Genomic DNA, 22,982 nt, shown 5'->3' with positions numbered 1-22,982 from the left:
CAACTGGTAAGGATAAATAATACTGTTTTATAATGTTTTCTCATCTATGAGAGAATAGGTGATCTGACTGAAACTAGGTGGGAAACTAACCTGTGGTCTGACCAATACAAATTTTAAATTATTTTGTGGATATTGTGAATAAGGCCAAAGACTTTCTAACCTGTTACCAATGCTCAGTTCAAAACTCGGCATCCGCGAATGCCCTGTTATATTCAACAGTACATGTGGGTTTTAATTCAATTCAATTCAACTTGAATTCAGTTTTATAATACATAGAGAAAAACACCTAACAATCATATCACCCCCTATGAGCAAGCACTTTGGTGACAGTGGGAAGGAAAAACTTCCTTTTAACAGGAAGAAACCTCCAGCAGAACCAGGCTCAGGGAGGGGCGGCTATCTCCTGCAACTGGTTGGGGTGAGAGAAGGAAGACATGCTGTGGAAGAGAGACAGAGATTAATAACAAGTATGATTCAATGCACAGTGAGTGAGTGAGAAAGATGAATGAAGAAGAAATACTCAGTGCATCATGGGAAACCCCCAGCAGCCTACACCTATTGCAGCATAACTAAGGGAGGATTCAGGGTCACCTGATCCAGCCTTAACTATATGCTTTAGCAAAAAGGAAAGGTGATCTTAAAAGTAGAGGTAGTGTTTGTCTCCCAAATTCAAACCGGAAGCTGGTTCCATAGAACTGGTTCCAGTAAAAAAAACATGCAGGTTTTAAAGCAACATATGCAGCCATCCAGATAACATCAATTCAGGGATGGCAAGACAATGTCAAACCACATCCTGCTCCATAATCCAGCACAAAGCCTTCACGGTATTATGACAAAAGAGGCCCCTAAAGTGCTGAGCAGCTCAAGTGAGAATGGGAAACTTTTTCACCTTTAAAGCAGCACCAGCAGGTCTCCTCAACTCTGAAACACTGTTGTTCAAAGAACAGAGAATGCGTTGGTACTATTTTAATTAAATGTAGCCAGAGATGCCAAACCATTGAAGTGGGATGTAGAGGATTCATGGGCCAATCTGTTTGCAGGGCATACAAAATGCTAGGCATCACAGGGGTTAACCAGCGAATAGCTATCAAGTTGGTCACCAACCCAGCAGAAGCAGCATCGAGGTGGCTGTGGATCAAAAGAGGAGAGGCATGGCATGTAGGGCAGCGCTACCTGGACACAAGCTGGAGCTGGCTGGGTCGCAGGGAGAGGGGGTCTGATTATTGAAAGACCCGAAACCCCCAATGACCCCATGTTACATCACTAATGATGTGTCCAGGGGCACCAGATGGTGTACCATAAACTATGTATTGAGTGATCTGCTGATCACTGCAATCTACTGGAACTTACACTTTATACAACATCCCAGTTGTTTTGGGGACATCATTAATAGCTTTAATATAGCTTTAATACAGATTTAAAGCTTTAACTGAAAAATCCATTTTCTCTTTGATCTTTTAAAGCCAATGTTTTTTTATAGAGATGTAGTCAAATATTTTTGTAAAAGACATTATGTAAATAAATTATATATGTGAGATTAATGTAAACACTTTTTTAAAGTAATAGTTTAATATGAGCCGAGAAGATGCAAATATGTTTAAAGGTTTTTGTTTTAGAATAAAGTTTAAGGAAAGTGGAACAAAAAAAATGTTTTTACCTTCAGTAGGTGGCAGCGTGCACATTTAATGTTGTGTGTAGCATAAAAACTGAAGAAGAAGAGCAACGCCAACAAGCTGCTAAACGTCTACTCAGGTAAATGGCTTCTGATTCCTCTTTTACAGCTGAGATCAAACCTGTGAAATGTTTGTGTGAGGGTGGCATTATGTCACTGAGGAATTTAGAATTTTATAAGAAGACATTTGCTGTGGAAAACCAAAGACGCTTGTCTTAGAAAATTTCAACTTTATTTATATAGAAGTTCATAGACGATTTCTCTCAAACCCACTGAACCTGGGCTCTCCGGTGTAACCCAGAGTTTGGGGTTTTGTGTTTGAGTAACAGGGGGGGGAAAAAAGCTGCCACCTTCTAAGTTTATTCATAATTGATTTAGAGAGGTCACGTGATCACGCACAGCTTTTTGCCCTCTGTTATCTCCTGTTGGATGGCTTCCACATCAGACTGCACCTGTGCTCCCGTTTTCAAATCTTTACCTGATTGCAGTAAGCAGAAAGTGTCGGTGGAGCATGGCGAGCTGCGGCCTGTCGTTCTTCCTCTGATCGTCTCTCCTCCGTCTGCTTTGTATTATTCAGCTCGCTGTACTAAAATCCAAGTTCTGCCTCCGGTCACAGCGCAGAATAACATACTGATTACTTCAATAATTCAATACTCTAGTGTTTCACTACAAGTTGAAACAAGGAACACTAGAATATTTAACTCGCAATCAGTCAAGTCTCCTCCATCCCTGGAGTTTTAGGGATGTTGCACGCTTTTAAAATCTAATTTTAGACTTTTTAAAACTTAAACAGAAACAACTTAATACAAGTTGATAAGAAGAACAACACCAAATTGAATAATTTACCCTGTTTTATTCCTAACACAAGTAAACATCTGTTCACGTTTGGAGTCAGGAGGTCCAGCATGCATGTTGCTGTGGAGAAAAACCTCAATCCTCCATCTGATAGACCTGTTGAGGTTTTTCCATATTTTTGATCACATACAGGCATGTGAAAAGGATAGGTTTACAAAGGATAGCAAAGATTCTTCTGAAAAGAAAGTCCATTCTTACTGCTTCTGTAGGAATTACGGGATCACGTTCAATTAGTACCTAGGTGCTGTTAACGAAATGAATTCGGTTAATCGATCAACAGCAAGTCTGAGTGCCTCTATAAAAGGCGCTCAGAGCGTGCGCTAAAACAGTGCCACAGTCTTTGTCTTAGGTGTGGACATCTCACCAAACACCCCAGTTCCCTAAAGTTGTATTTTATTATAATGCAAAATGAAAACATGAAATTACAACATTTTCATGTAATTATTTTACATTGTCAGTGCAAAATTCTCCAAGTAAAATGAACAAAGTCTCATCAATTTTCTGTTGAAGAGATAATCCATGTGTGTTTGTAAGTATTTATTGTCTATCATGTTATCTTGTAACATTGCGGCAGACATCGCACTGCTTCCTGAGCCTTGTTCTGCTGGAGGTCTCTTCCTGTTAAAAGGAACTGAATTGTTGCCAACTTTGCTACTATAACTACTTTTCTTACACCCATGAATTCAGTGAGAAGTGTGTCTCTGAGCTTTATTTACATTAGGGTTACAAATCAATTCTTCTAGTTAGTTTCTGCATCATATATGATCAGTTTATAGGTCAGCATTCACCCTAAGTGCTAAATTTACAATGAAGCTGCTCTTCAAAAGCGCCTTTGTTTCTGTGGATGAACCTGACTCCCTTGTTTAAGCCTTCCTTCTTTAAAATACAAGTGACATGTCCCCTTTTATAAGTCCTGTGCTCAAATTTCTGCCTTCCTGTGATAACATTTACTGAAAAAATGAGCAGTTTCTGGCAGCGCAAGCTCATAGCGTTCACATTTGAAAATGCTTCCAATCATTTTAAAGCATGAAAGCATCCACACCCCGTTGCTTTCAGCCTCTGTATTCAGAGTCGTGCTCCGAGGGTATTTTTGGAGCGCAGGACAATCCTACAACTGTGGACAAATACATGATCTACGCAAACATTTTCACTATGTTTAGGATAAAAATACTTTTTTGTGTCTGTGATAAAGAAAGAGATGAGTCATCTCTGACCATCTGAATGGAAGGTACAGTCACCATTATGATGCGATTGCACAAAGCTGCATTTTTTGATAAGCCTTCCACTATATCACACTCCACACTGCCCTCTTTCCAGTCGTCATGGAGTGAAGAGGGGTGTCATGTGACTTTGCTATTGATTAAATTTTGGAAGGTGTTGGGCTCAGTGCAGTCTGCTACTGATGCTCCTGCTTTTACTGTCCTGCTGCAATTTTAAAATTGATTCCAGTGTCTGCTGAACAATAACAATGCAAAGCCAGGCACACAGATTGGTTGCTTAGCTTCCCACACAGGCAGGGAGGAAAGCTCCCAGATCTCATCTCATTCAACAAAGAAAGTACCGTTACATTTGCAATGTATGGGAGAAGGGAGACACCGCAACAGCAGAAATGAGAGCACTGCTGCACCTCGGGGATTATTGAGAGCAATGGATGGAAATAAACAGCCTTAATATAGACTGAGCTGTCAGACAATAATCCATATGTACTGTAAATGAAATCTCTGGAGAGCTGGGAGGTTCTGATAAAGGGTAGGAACACACATATATGTACTCACATTCACATAAAGCTTATATATGCATGAAACACATTCCCAAAGCATAGTGAGTAATCTATGACAACTCAAGGGAGTGCTGCGTGTTTATACTTTACTATCTTATCATTTTAATAGACTGCACTGATCCCTCCTCGGCACATTTATACAGCAGAAAACATAGATTGAGTTATAGTTTGCACTCCCTCTGCACAACAATGGTAATCTCAACCTGCAGAGACAAGTTGAACATAAGTAAAACTGACAATTTCACCAAAGGGAGGTTTGCAAAAAGAGAGCATCAGTTTAAAACCAGATAAGTCTGCACACTGCTGTGCTCCTAAAGTGTTTTAATAGTAATTGCTGCACTGTGTTCATCAAGCTCTTCCTTGCACACTTTGTTATGTACAAATATCATTTTTAATTCGCACATATTCAACATTGTGAGTGACTTTCATTCATCCTACTAAAATCCCACATTGCGCATTACTTGCTGGCAAAATACCATAGCAGTGCAACAGTGTGCTGCAGTATCTTTCTGTGAAGACTGCACAGTAACAGAGTACGACATTTTTAGACTGCGGGCTTACTGGTGGTTCCTAAAAGCAGAATAGAGGGCATCGCCTTCAGCTATGAGGCCTCTCTACTATGGAATCAGCTCCCAGTTTGGATTCAGGAGACAGACACTCTCTCTGCTTTTAAGATTAGGCTTAAAACTTTCCTTTTTGATTAAAGCTTATACTTGGGGCTGGATCAGGTGACCCTGAGCCATCCCTTAGTTATGGTGCTGTAGGCTTAGGCTGCCGGGGGGCTTCCCCTCTCTTCTCTTTCCTCTCATCCCCAACCAGTGGCGGTGGATGGCTGCCCCTCCCTGAGCCTTGTTCTACCTGAGGTTTCTTCCTGTTAAAAGAAAGTTTTTCCTTCCCACTCTCACCAAGTGCTCTTTCTAACACTGAATGGTCTTTACCTTACTATATAAAGCATCTTGAGGTGACCGTTGTTGCGAACTGGAACCATATAAATAAAAATGAACTGAAAACCACAAGAAGACGCCTAAGAAAATGAACTTTCAAAGTGAAACAGTAAGAAGACAACAGACAATTAGCACTGAGATTGGAAGACTTGCACTCAAAATAAACCAGCTCTCACTTTGGATGCAGGAGACGGAAAAAACTTTTTTTTCATTAAAGCTTACAGTTAAAGCTGGATCAGGTGACCCTGAGCCATCCCTTAGTTATGCTGCAATAAGGTCTGGTTGCTGGGTAGCTTCCCATGATGCACTGAGCACTTATTCTCCATTCATCTTTGGGTTTTCTGGGTTTTTTTCTTTTTCTTTTTACTAAGAACAACAGTACGTGACACCCCATAATTTCATTTATCTAGAACATATGCAGTTTTTCTTCAGTTCATTTCAAGCTTTTATTTGTTTTGCTTTTCTTTCCAACTTAACACAGATGCTTTTATCTCTTCTCTTCATCCCCCACCTTTCCTCCTTAATCTTAACCCCACCAGTCTGAGAGGGTCTCCTCTCAGTTGAACATATCCAAAATATGTCACTTACAACAAGGAGTCAGACGCCTTAACCACCTGAACTGGCTCATGTGGAGAAGCAGCAGCTCCCAGGTGACCAGTCTTATCAATCCATGTGTAAGGCTGAGCAAGACAGCCTTCCAAAAAAAGCTTTCCACTTGTATCTACTATCTACTTCTCCTTTGAAGTGTAAATGAATGAGGTCAAAGAGGACGGTGAGTGTGTACACATGCACTCAAACTGTATCGAGTCTATTAAAGTCAAATTTCTGGCTTCAAATGTGCAGATACTGTGATACATTGTTTATCATTGAACTACTCATGTTAAAGCTTTGTTATAGGACGCAAACAATGTTTTCTTCTTGTAAAGTTGCAGATGTTATGATTGGCTCTGGATGACAGCATCAGCTAAATGTTTGAAATGTAGATGGAGCGATTGTGTCTGCAGCATGATGGACGAGGCGAGCAGAGAGACAAACACAGACAGATATAGACGGAGCGAGCCTGGGGAAAGCTGAACTCGGCACAGCCACAGAGGGACTCGTGACAGACAGACTGTTTCTCCCTGCTTGGCTGCTTTAATGACAGGCAGCAAACTCATTCTGCAGGACAAACAAATCACTGGGACAACCCTCGGCAGGCATCTGCTGTTACACACTGACACATACTAACAGTGCTCCCTACTGGAAAACCTGTAACTCTGCTGGGGTCTTCAATTACACTGAAAAACTGAAAGATTTGTCCATTTCACAGCACCCAGTGAGAGGGTCAGTGGGTCATAGTGAATGAATGGAGAGGAAAAAAGGAGACTCGCAGAGATGTAAGACACAGGTGGATTCTATGTAATGCTCTTTCCCCTGCTTCTAATGTCCATGCAGTCAATATACCTCTAAGTTATCTCACTCAGGGATGAAATTCAGCTTTTATGGTTCGTTGGGCTGAATGAGTTTTTCACCAACAAATCAAAATGAAACCGTGCAGCAGGAATGATAGAAACGGTGAGCGAGCAGCCTGAAGCTTCATGAGAACCAACTTATCTTGAAATGCTGTTTGTTCCCTAATAGCTCTTGCTTATCGGCGAAAGTGCAAAAGAAAAGGTTAATACAACTGTTACACTGACTTCAACATGTCATTTCAATTTATTTATTAGTTGCTGCATTTGGGAAACTAAAATCTTCAGAAAACTCCCATTACAGCTCCGCGGAGCTGAAGACTACACCTCAGAACAATATCTGTCTGCTCTGTGGGGGTGCCTGGATTAAACACTCTGAATTTCAACTCTGACTTGAATCAGAATCGGGGAGCAAAGGTAGCTCAATAAGGAGAGATAATTTGCAAGAATTTAATATGATTTATTAAGATATAGAATTTGATTAATAAGCTATTTGACAATTAAACTCGGATTAACCAACATAGCAGAACAGAAATTATGACAGGACCCCTCCTCCCCAGAGTCTACACACTGGTGGTGATGAAGATGGAGGCTTGGATGGGAATAGGGCAGAGTTGGGGAGGAGGCGGTTTGCACCAGAGTCTGGAAAGCAGAATGACAGAAGAGCACTGAGATTTAAAGCACACCGAACGGAGGCTGAGTTTGACAGCGTGAGAAAGAGGAAGTGATGTAAAGAATAGACTAGCTGCCTGGAAAGCAGGCGAATGAGTCCCTGCAGCCTTTCACTGGCTACCTGTTAGTTTTAGAATTGATTTTAAGATTTTAATGTCGGTTTTCAAAGTCCTACACAGGCTGCCTGTCTGTGAGATGCTCCATATGAGGCTGGCTGCTGCTTGACATTTTCTGGCTAGTGATTCTGAAGGCTTGTTTAGTCACTAAAGGTGAGTCTTTGCAGTACGGGCCCAACGACTTTGGACTTAAATCCCTCCTTAAAATATATTTTTGTCATTTGGCTTACCGCTTTAATTGAGTTTGAAGACACCAGAGTGTATATGTCTGTTTTTCTTTTTGTATTGTTTTTAATTTCCATTGTATTTTTCATTTTTACTTGATATTTGTTGCTTTTATTATTGTTCAGCAATTTCTGTCTTTAACAAATTGCCCCACCCCCAGTGAGCCTGAGTGGAAATGTTTTAAGTGAGCCAAAGTATCCTATATTCTTGTAGTACCTTTTAACCTTGAGCTGTTCAGTTTATCCCGCTCCACTTATGTTCATTACTTGAAAAAATAGTTTTTCTTTTTTGTTTGCCATAATATGAAACAAACTCCAGCTGGAATGTCAGTGCATGCAAAAGTAGCCAGCTGCATCATTATAGTCCTTTATCACCCAGAGTTTAATGCAGTTTTCACATTTTGATGGTATTATATGTGTAATGTGTGAATCTCTTATGAATGTTTTTCTGCATAGTGCACATTGCACTATGTTGGTGTATAGCATGGGATTATTTATTTACTTTTTTATACATTCTGTCACAGTTTCTCACCCTGACCCACAGAAATGGTACCTTTTTGTGCCAGACCTGCTGGTTTACTCATTGGGCACTGGGGTTTTTTCCATCTTGTGATACAAAAGTAAGACCTTAGCATGTGCCAGAAAGTTGGTTGTGTTCATGTGAATGCAGGTTTGCAGTGTTGCCTCACAGTAAGAAGGTCCTGGGTTTGAATCAGCTCTCTGGCTGAGGTCTTTCTATGTGGAGCCTGCGTGTCCTCCCAGAGTCTGTGTGGCTTCTCTCCGGGTACTTCGGCTTCTTCCCACAGTCCAGAGACATGCCGTTAGTGGGAATGGGTTAAATGGTGATTGGTTATAGATGTGAATGTGAGTGTGGTTGGCTGTCTGTGTTAGCAGTGTGACAGACCTGTGACCTGTCCAGGGTGTAACCTGTGTTGCCCTATGGCAGCTCCACCCACCAACCCACTATGATGGATGGATTAACTGACTGGTTGACTGACTGATTAATTGATATGGGAGAAATGTTTAATCACTCATTCCAGTCTTCTTCAGTCTTAGCTGACTGCAGGTTTCCCAAACCTCAGCACCTTTTCCTCTCTCCAGCATTAAAACTTTTGGCCCCTGCCTCAGTTTATCAATTGTCATTTCTTTTTTTCTGCTCATCTTAGATGTTCATATCCTTATCACCAAAGGAGAAGCCACCATCTGTAGGTGGCAGAGTCCTATCCTGATGAGATGGCTCTTCTGTATTGTGCCCTCTGCTTAGCCAGTGGTTTGGTTTCCTCCAGTGTGTAATCCACAGCAATCCTCTTGGCACTTAACAGATTAAAACCTGCAGTCAGTTTAAGACTGAAGAAGTCAGTGGATGAGTTATGAAATGTTTCACCCACTGAACAACTTCCTCTGTATCCAAATGAATGGAATACATTTTCTGGAATTTCCTTGACTTGATTAATGCGCACATTTCCACATGTGGACTGTTTCTGCGTTTCCCTCCATGCAACAAGAAAACTTGTAAGTGGCAAAAGTATTAGCAGACTGAGAATGTGAACAAGAAAAGCAGCAGAGGGAGGTTTTAAATAGCAATTTACATATTCATAAGCCCGCTCGTGTTGAATGAGACCAGTTTTATAGAATTACATTCACATACAGTGTTGAAGATCTGTGGTGTCACCCCCTGGTTGCTGTTGCCTGCTTGGTGTTTTGAAACTCATTGTGGTGAACAATGAGTGGATGTGGACATCACATGATCACTGGGTAGAGACTTGTGATTGACATGTTGTGAGCCAATTAGCAAATCCTGGATAATCCTTCTTTCTGAAGTTAACAATGAGCACAATTTACAAACTGAACATTTTATTCAGCACGATGTGAAACTGGTGAATGAGCTCAAACTCATCAGCAAAGTGTTTACAGAGATCTCAATGCACAGCAAACAAAAACTGTTTTTTTCTCAAAGATTTCTGTACCAAAAAGCTGTTTACAGTTAGAGAGGCTGCCCCCTGTTGGCCCTTAAAAGTAGTACAGGTTTAAGGCACTTAAACTGTGGCTTCACTTTTCAGAACCTGAAGCTAGATCGCTTCTAGAATGGTGGTAACATTTAAGCCACTTTTAAGACACGAAGGAATTATTTTGATAGAAAATTTTCTAAGAATGTGATTTTGATGAACCGAGACCATAACTGTTATATGCTGCAAATTCTATTTAAAATCTAGATGTTGGTGATAACATTTGATTTAGTTATACACGCATACACTGGTCAGGCATAACATTATGACCACCTACCTAACATTGTGTTGGTTCCCTTTTGCTGCCAAACAACACTGAGTCATCAAGGCATAGACTCCATAGAGCCCTGAAGGTGTGCTGTGGTATCTGGCACCAAGATGTTAGCAACAGATCCTTGAAGTCCTCTAAGCTGTAAAGGCCTCCGTGGATCTGACTTGTTTTTCCCGAACATCCCACAGTTGTTCAATTAGACTGAGATCTGGAGGTTTTGGAGGCCAAGTCAAAATCTCAAAATCATTGTTGTGCTCCTAAAACCATTCCTGAACTTTTTTTTTCTTTGTGGCAGGGTGTATTATTCTGCTGAAAGAGGCCACAGCCATCAGGGAATATCATTCTCATGAAAAGGTGTGCATGCTCTGCAGCAGTGTTTAGGTAGGTGGTACACCTCAAAGTAACATCCACATGGATGCCCCATGCTTTTCCAGCAGGTTTTGCCCAAAAACCTCACACTGCCACCACTTGCTTGCCTTCTTCCCATCATGCATCCTGGTGCCAGGTTCCCCAGGTAAATCATGCACGCTGAGCAGGGTGCATGAAAACATAATTCATCAGACCAAGCCGCCTTCTTCCATTGCTCCATGGTCCAGTCCTGATGCTCGTGTTCTCATTGTCACTTTGAGTGGTGCACAGGGTTCAGCATAGGCACCCTGTCTGGTCTGCAGCTTGCATACACAGAAAACTGATTATTCTGACATCTTTCTATAAGGACCAATTTTTTGGCAATTTGAGCTACAGTAGCTCGCCTGTTGGATTGGACCACACGGGAGCACAGACAGTCTTCACTCCCCATGTGCATCACTGGGCACGTGGCACTGTCGGTGGTTCAGCACTGTTCCACTGCAGACCAGCAACAGTTTTGCCAGTCATCTAGCAATCACAATCTGTCCTTTGTGAAACTTGTTTAAATCCTTTTTCTTACGTCAAACACATCAGCTTTGAGGACAAAATGTTCAGTTATTCCCATCTACTAACAGGTGCCACAATAATCAGTGTTTTTCATTTCGCTTATCAGTGCCTGATTAGTTAGCTGATATTTGTCCTATTATTTCATATTAAGGATGAAGTGAGTGAAAACCTGAGCATCGGCTGATCAGTGTCTGGAAAGGTTATGGGACTTACTGACAGGGGCGATGTGCCTCTGAGGATCCTAAGAAATTTTGACAAATGTCTTGATGTGTGCAGCATCACAAACTGCAGCAGCGTGAAATGAGCTTTAATTACTGCTTGTTATTACCGCTCTAACTTTGTTTGCTTCACTCCGGCAAACACAGATTTGTTTGCAGATGAGCGGAAGAAGTTGTTGTCGTTGAAGGTGAACATCTGAAAGCATCTGTATTCGATGTGTGCAGATGCATCAATTACTATAAAAATTAGGTACTTGCAGTCGCTTCAGCACATGCTTGACCTTCTGAGTTTACCAGTGAATTTTAAGTACAGACATCATGAGATGAACAGAAATAACAGCTCCTTTGTCTTGACATACTGGGTTTACCAATTTAGAGCTATGTTTGCTGGAAAAACAAACATTTTATAGGGGGGCAGCGATGGGATCCTATGACTTCTGATTCAAATTTATCGAACACTTAATTAAAGCTTAATTAAATTGTCGCTACATTTTTTTTACTAAAGAGAAATTTGCCAGGAATTAAGAAAATTAACAACGCCTACACGCTTTTGAAAATTAAAAAAAAATGCTAATTTAAGATAACTGCTGCAGTATTCAAACATTTCCTGCCTTAACCTTCCTCTACCAGCTGACTGACAGCAACAATTTGTCTCTGATGCTCCGTCAATTGTGCCACACTGAATAAGACACAACAGTTGTCGTTCAATACTTACTTTAATCAGATGCTTAATAGATGGTATTGGAAGCCTGAGGAGTTTGCTAAATCAATATCGTTATCAGCACCAAACACTCTCAGCACGTCTTGAGATTATCAGCTGACATGTAGAGCTGCAGTCTGGCTCAAACGCATCAGCTGAACTTATGACTTTAAAGACAAACGTAAGATTAAAAATATAAAAATAAATAAAAAAAACATGTGCAGTCAGTTCATGTCACTATAAATTTCATCAGTCTTTCATCGCTGCCTTCAACATGTTTCTCCTGAGACGTGTGGTAACGTCTCATCTACACCTACTGCATCTCAGTTTATCCTGACAGTAAAATCGATCTTATACCTTGATGAATATTAGTAGGTGCCTCCACCAGAACATACACTCACCAGCCACTTTGTTAGGTATACATTTCTATTCAATTCAATTTTATTTATATAGCACCAAATCACAAGAGCAGTCCCTCCGTCTAAGGCACTTTATATTGTAAGGTAGACCCTACAATAATACATACGGAGGAAAACCCAACAATCATATGACCCCCCTATGAGCAAGTACTTTGGCAACATGGGGAAGGAAAAACATTTGAGTACAGTTACGTATTGTCATGGTACAAAAAATGACAGTTTGAGATTATTTGAGCTTTGTGACATGGTGTGATTAAAAGATGAATACACTGTGGTTATAAAAGGATCAGTCATGGTCAGTGATGATACTTTGGTAGGCTGTGGTGTTTAAAAGACGCTATAGATGATTGTAGAGGAAAATCCCAGTAGATCAGCTGGTTTGTAAAATACTGCCTGTATGGCACCAACAATCATACCACTTTCAGAACTCTTTTAGAGGTCTTTCTTCTTCCTGTGGTGTTTTGCACCTTGTTGTAAACCCTTTGATCTTGACAATGATACACGTTCATTCTTACAATCTCAACCAGACTGGATGTTGTGAGGCTGTTTTTCCCAATCATGGAAAGAATTCTGTGATCATACACTTTAAATGTGTTCTGTGGTCTTTCAGGCTCTTTGGTGTTGCTGGTAAATTCATTCTTTCTTTTTATGATTGCAACAGGTTGCAGATTTAGCCACTAAACTTTTTGCCAACTCTCTGATTGGTTTGGGGGGGTTTTTTCACCCTAGTAATGGCCTCCCTCACTTGCATCTTATTGAGCCTCATATTGAAAATTACAGTGAATTGGCTCCCAAGTACAAATCCAACTCTTTAAATCAAATCCAGATCGTTTATCTGATAGTTTGTCATGGATTAATGAGGGAGCGGGCCTTACATGGCCAAGAAACTACTTGCCAATTAAATCTAAGCCTCTGAAAATGAAGGACTGTGCATAAAAATAGCAGTAATACCAAAACAATTAATAGACACTTTTGTTAAACCCCTTGAATTAAAGCTGAAAATCTGCATTTCAATCACATCTTGATTAGTGGATTTAAAATCCACTGTGGTGATGTGGAGTTTTAATGTCTTAATCAAAGCAAAACTCAAATGTCTTTAATGAAATGTTGTGGTTATAACCTCTTATTGGGATTCACTGCCAGAGCTTCACTCTTGTTTGGCTATGATCAGCCCATTGTACTGTCAGATGCTGCTTTACTCGTCTCTATTTAAGTCTTAAAGCACTGAAGCATTCAAACTTATGTGTTTTCTTCCAACAAAGCCCATCAGCAGAGTGGTGCATTTTATATATCTACAATAACTGCAGAAAACTGCTGTAGGACTAATTTGCACAAAAACAACCCACACTACATATTTATAATTTCATTGTGTTGTAGTTTGCTTCGGGTAAAAGGTTCATTATGAGAGCACATTTTCATTACCTGGACATTACAGTAGGAATCTCCTGCTCTCTAAAAACCAACTTCACCTCAGGCTGTAGTACTTAAACAAATGAAAAAATAACTTTCTTAATGTATTTGTCCTTTAGCACTGTTTTTAGCTGAGTGTGTGCTCCATGGTAAAGCTCTCCTGACTCTCATACAGCAGGTTATTTTTCTCTGCTTCTCCCTCTCCCATTTCCCATTTCCCAATCTCATCACAGATTTGTCCTGTAATTACACATAATTGGTTTCCCGCACCAAAAATCATTCACGCAGATAATTTCTCATTTGTCTCAGTGAGAAAAATGAATGTTAGATTACGAAGAGTTGCATTTTAAATGCTATGTAGAGGCGGCTGTATGCACTTCTGCAAAATGTTTTAATGTTTTCAAATGACTGAAAATCACATATCCGATCAATCACAATGAGAGTGAGTATTTTTTCATTCTTTTAGGAATGTCAGAGGGATCCAAGAACTCAATTGTGTGGAAAAGATTATATTCAGTCACTTCAAAACTACAAAGAGAGGCTATTACAATTCACATAGAAAGATGCAGCAAAACTGAGGGGCAAGTTTAATTTGAGGCTTTTTAATTAGTTAAACAAAGTTTGTTTTTGTGGGTTATTTTTTTTCAAACATGATCAGATTGACAGTATAGGTGTCAAATTAAATTACAGGAGAATATGGTATAAAAGTCACATGCCTGCAAAAGAAAAGTGGCACTTTATTTGATTTTGTTTGTCAGGTTTGCTTAAAAAGTTTTGGATGGATTTTCATTACAGTTTTAGAGACTAAACAGTATATTTTACCTGTGTTTACCACCCCTGTGGATTTTAAATCAAATGATCAATATGCAAGTAAAATGCAGATTTTTTTTTTTTCAGGGTTTTGACAAAAACAAACACATCAACGGGAAATGAATCACAAAATTGACTGGAGAAACTACCATAATAAATGTAAGGACTGTAGTTGAGAACCCATGGATAACACCAAATGCTTTCTTTGCTCCCTTGAGATGCTCAGCTTGGCCTTTACTGCAGCACCTTCAGTTGCTGCTTGTTTGTGGGTCTTTCTGCAATCGGTTTTGTCTTCGGACACTGAAAAGCATACTCTACTGGAGTCAGGTCAGGTGGCTGCGACTGTGCCATTTCTTTGCTTTAAGAAACTATTAGGTTGCTTTTGCAGTATGCTTTGGGTCCATTTGCGCTTTGAAGTACCGAAGTGCAGTTTTGCAGCTTTTGTATACAGCACAGCCCTGCACACCATCATCAATAAACAATAATTATATGTACGTCTACCAGAATGTTGCCATCATCATGTCTCTCCTCCATATTTTTCTCTTCAGAACTCTGTAGATCGGTTTTCTGCCAAGGTCTAATCTGACTTTCTTGTTTTTGACTGGTTTGCACCTTATTGTAAAGTAAGTAAAGCTCTTTTCGCAGACTTAATGCCAGATTTACTAACGCACCAAGTCTGCGAAAAGAGGGTTTTGGCTTAGAAAAAAAAAAAGTACTGTTGATTGAATGTCAACGCGCAAAGTATAAGCAGGAGAACATTAAGCACACAAATTTGTGACAGGCATTTGAGCCTACTGCTAATTGCATCTAAATGAGTATCTGTTTGTAAAATTAATACATTTAATTTCAGGAGGTTTATCTGTGATGGTGGGTGCCTGAGGAATTCATGACGCTGTGATGACGATCACACTGACATAAAGAAGGTTGGCGCTTGTAGTAAAATAAATACTGATACAATATTTAATTTTTATGGTCTCAAATTTTTTTGTAGTTTCAGTAGTTCCTTTTTTAAGATTTAGTTAAATCTAAATAAATAAAATACAATACATTTCTATACAAGTATTCCATATTGTATCAGTAAAGTTAATTAAAACTCCCTCCACTCATGGGTGTGCTTAATCTTACCCCCCACATACCCAAGGCGGGTATACTCCAAACGGGTCACCACTCCATCACTGGGGTAACAGAAAGAGGCACCCAACCACACACTCTCACTGATTAAACTTAAAAAAACCTCTAAATCACAGGTGTCGAACTCCAGGACTTGAGGGCCGGTGTCTTGTATGTTTTAGATGTGTCCTTGGTTTACCAGACGAAGCTGGAAAATTACCCTACCGGTAGGATGGTTTACCAGACGAAGCTGGAAAATTATCCTACCGGTAGGATGAAAAATTACCCTACCGGTAGGATGGTTTACCAGACGAAGCTGAAAAATTACCCTACGGGTAGGATGGTTTACCAGACGAAACTGAAAAATTACCCTACCGGTAGGATGGTTTACCAGACAAAGCTGGAAAATTATCCTACCGGTAGGATGAAAAATTACCCTACCGGTAGGATGGTTTACCAGACGAAGCTGGAAAATTATCCTACCGGTAGGATGAAAAATTACCCTACGGGTAGGATGGTTTACCAGACGAAGCTGGAAAATTACCCTACGGGTAGGATGGTTTACCAGACGAAACTGAAAAATTACCCTACCGGTAGGATGGTTTACCAGACAAAGCTGGAAAATTATCCTACCGGTAGGATGAAAAATTACCCTACCGGTAGGATGGTTTACCAGACGAAGCTGAAAAATTATCCTACGGTTAGGATGGTTTACCAGACGAAACTGAAAAATTACCCTACCGGTAGGATGGTTTACCAGACGAAGCTGAAAAATTATCCTACGGTTAGGATGGTTTACCAGACGAAACTGAAAAATTTCCCTACCGGTAGGATGGTTTACCAGACAAAGCTGGAAAATTATCCTACCTGTAGGCTGAAAAATTATCCTACCGGTAGGATGGTTTACCAGACGAAGCTGAAAGATTATCCTACCTGTAGGATGGTATACCAGACATCGCTGCCGCTAGGATAATTTTTCAGTGATATCTGACAAACCGTTCTGTTAAACGGTTGTGTTGTTTATGCACATTTCTGCTGTCACACAATAATTCCAGCATAAATTTAAATATGCTTGACCCATCAGAGTATGCCTCTAGCTCCTCTTCATAAAGGTAGAATGGTTTGCCACTGTCTGTAGAAGCAGTCTGCATGCCAAGGTGCTTAAAGTTATACCGCTGTCACCATGGAAGTGACTGGAACACCTGACCATATAAACTTTGACAATGAACTCACTCCATTGGACTTACAGCATATATTTACTGAATATATTTACAGATACATATACAGTGGTCCCTCGGTATAATGCAGTTCACCTTTCGCAGCCTCACTGTTTCACAGATTTTTTTTTTTTTTTTTATGCAATTTTGAGTGCATTGTGTTCTGCGTCCTGATTAGCTATAGACCACAGGTGTCTAACTCCAGGCCACAGCTGAATGGTGGTATACGCAGCTTTAAGCTGAATGAGCAGCACGCCTGAAAGTTAGTCATTAACAGATGGATGTAACAGCCAAACTATCGTTGGACAACGCTGAGTGTCTCCATATTTAACTGTATCCTTTATTTTTCTAGTTTATTTTTCTAGCTTGTCACTTTGAAAATGTAGAAGCTTTTTGAGGCGTTTGATAGATTTAAAGTTACCGTTGCTTCCTGTTGGATATTTCCCTAAATAAGTTCATCTGCCTGTGACTCAGCACCTCATTAGGTTTGTTTTTTCAAATGATGCAACAGCTGCCTTGAAGGAAAGAAACAATTAGGAAAAAGGGGGGGGTGGGAATTATTTGCTGGAGGATTTCTCAAGCGGTTACTGAAGCGTGGTAAAGTCCTGCTGATGTGCAGCTTTTAAAAAAGTTGGGCAGGATATTCGTGGCTGTGCAAATGATCAAAATCTTTGTACTTTCCAATCCATCTGTCAGACTTTCTTGCGACCTTGAATAGAAAGGAAAAACATCTCTTGCGTTTTAGTGCAGCAGTGGAAATGTAAAATATATCATCAGGTTTTCCTTTATGGGTTTTTTTGTGTTGCATTGCTGGAAGTGAGCAAGAGGCTAATGAATTCTGCTTCCTAATCCTGTTGCACAGAAAATTGGCTGCAGTTCAGCCGGGAGAGCAGCAGTGGCGACTCTCAAGCTGTTTCTCAATGAACAGGAATGGAACTAATCAGCTAAAATAATTATTTAAATAATTATTTATACAGCCTAAGCAGAGAAGTCCACACTTCCCTCTCCCTGGACACCACTCGACATGTTTTCCTGAGGCTTTCCCAAACCAGCCAAGAGATGTCATCTCTCCAGTGTGTCCTACTGCCCCGGGGCCTCCTACCTGAAACGCCTAAAACCAAGGAGACCACTCCATGAATTGCCAGATTATCGTCCTGGAGGCCTTTGTGTGTCCTAGTTATCCCAGGAGCTATGTTGTCAGGGATCATTTTTGGGGTCTCCCAAGAGCGAACCAAAAGACTTCTATGAAGAAAATTAAAACATGGACCAAGTTAGCTCCCCCAGACTGGGGCTACCCAGGCCCCACTTCTGAGACCTGGAAGGTACATCCATCTTTTATAGAGTCTGTGACAGGAAATTGCTGCTTGCTTCATGCCTGAAATCAAAATGTGTGTGGCATACTCACAAAAAAGTATTTTACTACAACTGAAACCTATAAACAACTAATAATTCAACTAAATATATTGTTAAAGCTCCTCTTTTTTAAAAAATAAATAAATAAATAAAATAACAATAAATAAAATGAGTTTAAGATTTACGAATTGCATTTGCACGCTGTCCTTTTTTGGAATCGGGGTTGTATTAAATAATCTGTCCTGTTCACAACTGCCTTTATTATTATTTACAGTGAGCAACAAAAGTGTTTACAAGTAGTCATAATACAGCTCAGAGGTCCAGAGAGAAGAAGCAGCAGTCCAACACTCATACCTTAAAGAAAATGTCCTCCTCCAGATGGCGAATATGGTTGTTTAAAAACAATATACTATGCCACAGATGTCATTACGGCCACTTTAAAGCAGACGGCCATGCACAGCTGCTGCATCAGCTCTGTAATTATGTATAATCACACTCAAGAACATCCTGTCTGCTGTTAGCATTCCTATATCAAATCCAGACACTGTCACTGAGTAATGGTGTCACTCTCTGTGTCTGTGTGGGTGTCTCATGCAGGGAGGAGACAGAAAGGCAAAAGTATGTGAAAAGCTGTTGAGAAAGTCGTGATGAAACTTTTGGTTTAAATCTATTGGAAAACACACAAAACCTTCAGGACACAATGTGTTTACAGAGTTGGTGATTGTTAGCCATTTATCGATCGATGCCTCGTTTGTTCACAGGAGAAACCGCACCAGTGCACCCAGCAGGAAAATGGCTCCGGGAGTACATATTACACGGGAGAGAAGCAGGAAATCCACTCGGGAGTCAAACAGACTGAAGGTACGTTTATTCATTTTAGAGATTTTGCTTTGTTAACTCTTTTAAAACACATCTGTTGCTCAAAATGATTTAGTGAGAACTGGCGTCCTCATCATTCTCTGCGCTCCCAGATTCTCGCCCTTTCGACCGTAAAACCATTGTGTCCATTTAGACTGCAAATAACCTAAATGGTTCAGACTTTTAGAAGTCTATGAAATACAATTTCTTCCAACTTAAGCATCTTTATTTGTTCTGAATAAAACTCAGGGTGGGGAGCTGTTGCTTTCCTTGCTGCCATATTTGTTTGGGTCAATGAGTCTCGTTTAAGAGATGAATAAATGTGCTTCATGAATACTTGCGAGTATTTACTTTGATCAGCAGCAGAGTTGCTCAATAAAAAGGGAAGCTTTCTTTATTGCAGTGGACACGGTTCCCTGTTTGTGCCCCACATCCCAAATGAAAAGGATATTTGTATTAAGAATGTTTGAATTTCTGTTTAAATCAACTTTTGTCCCTAAAAAGTAAAAATCTTTTTGAGGAAAAATCTTATGCAGGATTCTTCAGACTTAAACAAGCAAAACATGAAGACATTTAACAAATATTAGAAAAAGACAGCACGTGATAAGCAATTTTGCTATACTTGTTATAAATAAATAATACTGGTTAAACATAGTGCAAATAATCTTACTGCTCAGGTCGATTTGAGTGTTTTTAATGGGGCAGAAATATGAACCTTTCTGTGAGCTGGGATAGGCTAGAGCATCGTCATGACCACGAATTCAAGAAGTGGTTTTAAAATGAATGAATAACTGTAATATAAGTGGACCTGGAAATGAGTTTCAGCTGCACGCAGCCAGCCAACACATCACCTGAATGTTCCTCATGTTCATGTATGTTTTATTAAAGCAGTCAAAGGGCACGCCCCCGCGTAAAGTCATGTTTCTGACTATACTCAGGTCAACGATCAGTGTTACATGCTGAACCAGCTGCTGATACTGAAAAACAAACAAAAACAAAAAGAACAAAAGAAGTCATTTTAAGTGAGAAAACGTTTTATTGACAGACGCTACAGGACAAAACGCGAACAGAACTGTTTGATAATCTGAGAACTGTCGACACTCGTGAGACACTGGCTCGCTCATCATGCTGCTGTCAACTTTTTTTTTAAATGCATCCTTTATTTTTACCCTTCTAGGAAACTTTTCTCTTAATTTCCTTAGACTTTACAGCTGATATTTCGCTAAGAAGCCAAGTGCACAATTTGGCCTTCCTTTATTCTTTCCTTGCTGTGAGGGGCAGCCAATCAGAAGAATGTAAGAGGAACTAAAACGACCCGGTTGAGACAGAGGATGACTCGACATACATTAACAATGTATCGAGTCCAGAGCACACACTGTAGAGCCACTTTTTAATCTTTTAACTCATAGATTTGCACTAAACTCAGATGGATGTTCTTGTCAGTTCTTAAGTCATTTTACTATACTGGACCTTAGTTTAAGATTTGTTTATCTCATAGGGAATAAAGAACTTTTTTTTTTTTTAAGTGCCTGTTATTTTTCTTTAAAACAGCAACAATGTTTAGGAAATTATGAGAAAATTTTCCAAGGAATAATCCATAAATCACAACAGGATTTTGGAAAATTGACGTCACTTTGTTTAAATTCAGGACAAATTAGATTTGAACTCTGGTTTCTTGATCGTCACGATGTGGCGTTTGCAAACTGCCCCGCGTATTGACTTGATGGATTTCAGAGGGAAAAAAGCTGTTTGTGTAAGAAAGAAAGACGGCGTCACCAGCGGCGAGTAAACACAGACACCGAGGGTGGAAAACCTAATTTCTCCTCATAGTTCTCCGAATCGATGTCGGCATCGGCTCCAAGCTGCGTCTCTCACAAGTTCAGACACCAAAGTTTCAGAGCGCTTTAGGTAAAGCGACAGAGGAAGTTAACAGCATGTAGGCAGACTTCAGACTAATCATTCAGTTTAACAGCATTAGATTAGTTATTTCTAATTATGAGAAACTGTTAGCTGGGTTAATGAGCCGTTTGGCTCCAATTTTTTACAAAAACACATCACAGCACTACTTTTTTAAAGGTATATCAAATCACCACTTATGTGCTTACAGATTCAAATTTGACAGATTTTTTTTTAAGGGGATAAAATATAATATTACATCGCCATGAGATTATAATGTGAAATACTGCATAAGGAATCTTAGTGAGATTCAAGTTTTACCTTATAAAATGCATTTCATGTAAACTTTCCCTGAGCTTTTAATCTGCTTGCATATTTCAACAATGAGGATTTCTATTCAAAAGTTCTGAAGTGGAAAAAAGTGACCCTGCGAGGTCCGAGTGACAACTCCAACCCTAAATATAACCAATCAGAATATGTATAATTTGTTCTTATTTCAACTATATTTAGACTGAATTTAGTTTTAATAAAATAAATTGCAATCAAAAACAAAATAACTGAATCACAACCAAAACATTTCTTCCAAAAATGTGAAGTTTTTAGGGTTTGATTACAGCGATCGACTGTGAAACAGACGTGAGAAGCACTTATATCAACAGTGTTCATGTCACGAGGGATGGATGCAGAGGTGAAATGATTCCTGCTGAGCTTCGACAGCACAAACCTTACAAACAGCATCACATCTGGGTTTAATCGCCTAAGAAACAAACGCTGCTTTGTTGACGTGATGCCATTTGCTTTATAATTTCATGCCCAAGTTAGATCAGTTTCCCAGTTTGACTTTCACCGTGAAACACAGCACGTGTAACAGTGTGGGAAGGAAAACAAAGAAAATTACTGCCGCTGCAGAATTAAAGCTATTAACGACCGGCGTTCTCGAAACGTGCTCGTCGTTAGGAACGGCAAATTTAAGCAGTTAAAGTTGTACAAAGCAGCGGGATTTAATCATTTGCATAGCTGATGGCTGACAAAGTTTGCATCATATGCACATCAGAACAAAACTACATATTCTACCTCAAACAAACACAAATGCTGGTTTATCAATCAGTTCACATGAAAAGAAAAGAACCGACAAAAAAGAAAATCGAGCCACCTTAGCTTATTAGCTTATTTCTAACTCAAACTCAAAGATGTGGAGGTTTGTGAGCCCCTCTGACTGTAAGAAGACACACGACTGTGAAAGTTCCCCCTTTATAAGTTTTTATCAGTTCTGAGGAGATGCAGATTGCAGACGGAGCTGCTCTGCAGCCGAAATGTGTCTCGCGCTGCAGTAGAAACGTATTAATCATCTTTCACAGCCTCCAAACATCCTCAGATCCCATCTTCTCTCAGTTTTAAACTAACTGCAAGCTGACTAACTCGAGGGCCATTTTACGCCAAATGATTAAAGAGATAAACTGTGATTTAAAAAAAAATTCACAGCAATCCTGTTAATAATCTAATTCTTTGATTTAAATAGAAATTTATGTTTCACTTGCGTGAATTCTTTCAAACGATAGGCAGCTCATTTAAATCATTTCTTTAATGAGACTTTAATGGGAAAAGCTTCCAGTTAAAAAGGCTGCGCTGAATGAAATGCATAATAAAGTCATTGACTAATTACTATGCTTTTTTTTTTTTCCCCATGGCAGAGCAGGTCTGCCTCCAACAAAGCTTTAAAGTCGAATCTGCTAAATAAAGGGGGGTTTAGGGTGTGTATTGTGCTAAATTCACAGTTTAGGAACAAAGGGTAGTGCGAAGTTACTCCCAGCACCTCTCAGAAATCTGTTTCTCGTGGAAAAATGAACCTCAGACAGAATAATCGGGAGAAAAGACGCTGACATTTTTAGGCTTTCAGGTCCAAGTTGCAGTCATCCTCCCGAGTACGCCCTGGGAAGAAAAGGGAAAGTCATAATTAATCCTCAGTAAACAGACAATGATGCCGCGTCTGCTGTAGAGAGAAACCAGACTTGTGCGTTAAGTTTTAGCTACAATCACGAAACAATTTTCTGATTGTTTGACGTTTTCTGAAAAAGCAGCGCTGAGGCT

General features: G+C 39.8%; 1 protein-coding gene and 1 long non-coding RNA gene across 2 annotated transcripts in view; one reads left to right on the top strand and one right to left on the bottom strand.

The window, feature by feature from the left end:
- Positions 1 to 1,733: 1,733 nt before the first annotated feature.
- The window catches only part of LOC147307935 (uncharacterized), a 21,432-nt gene continuing 183 nt past the window's right edge, over positions 1,734 to 22,982 (top strand). The window contains exons 1-2 of the long non-coding RNA XR_015126006.1: positions 1,734 to 1,752; positions 18,902 to 19,001. This is a non-coding gene — a long non-coding RNA (uncharacterized LOC147307935). The remainder of the gene's footprint in view (positions 1,753 to 18,901; positions 19,002 to 22,982) is intronic.
- Positions 20,001 to 22,982, bottom strand: part of LOC147307934 (uncharacterized) — a 23,512-nt gene continuing 20,530 nt past the window's right edge. Inside the window, exon 14 of the mRNA XM_086271493.1 lies at positions 20,001 to 22,823. The gene's annotated coding sequence lies outside the window, so the exon portion shown is untranslated. The remainder of the gene's footprint in view (positions 22,824 to 22,982) is intronic.

Source organism: Aulonocara sp. 'chitande type north' Nkhata Bay, linkage group LG18 (genome assembly GCF_057382095.1).
Source record: "Aulonocara sp. 'chitande type north' Nkhata Bay isolate Kocher_YH1m ecotype deep benthic linkage group LG18, A_spYH_male_GT1.1, whole genome shotgun sequence".
Classification (NCBI taxonomy): Eukaryota; Metazoa; Chordata; class Actinopteri; order Cichliformes; family Cichlidae; genus Aulonocara; species Aulonocara sp. 'chitande type north' Nkhata Bay.
The sequence above is the reverse complement of the archived record's forward strand: the minus strand, read 5'-3'. Positions and strand labels throughout refer to the sequence as shown.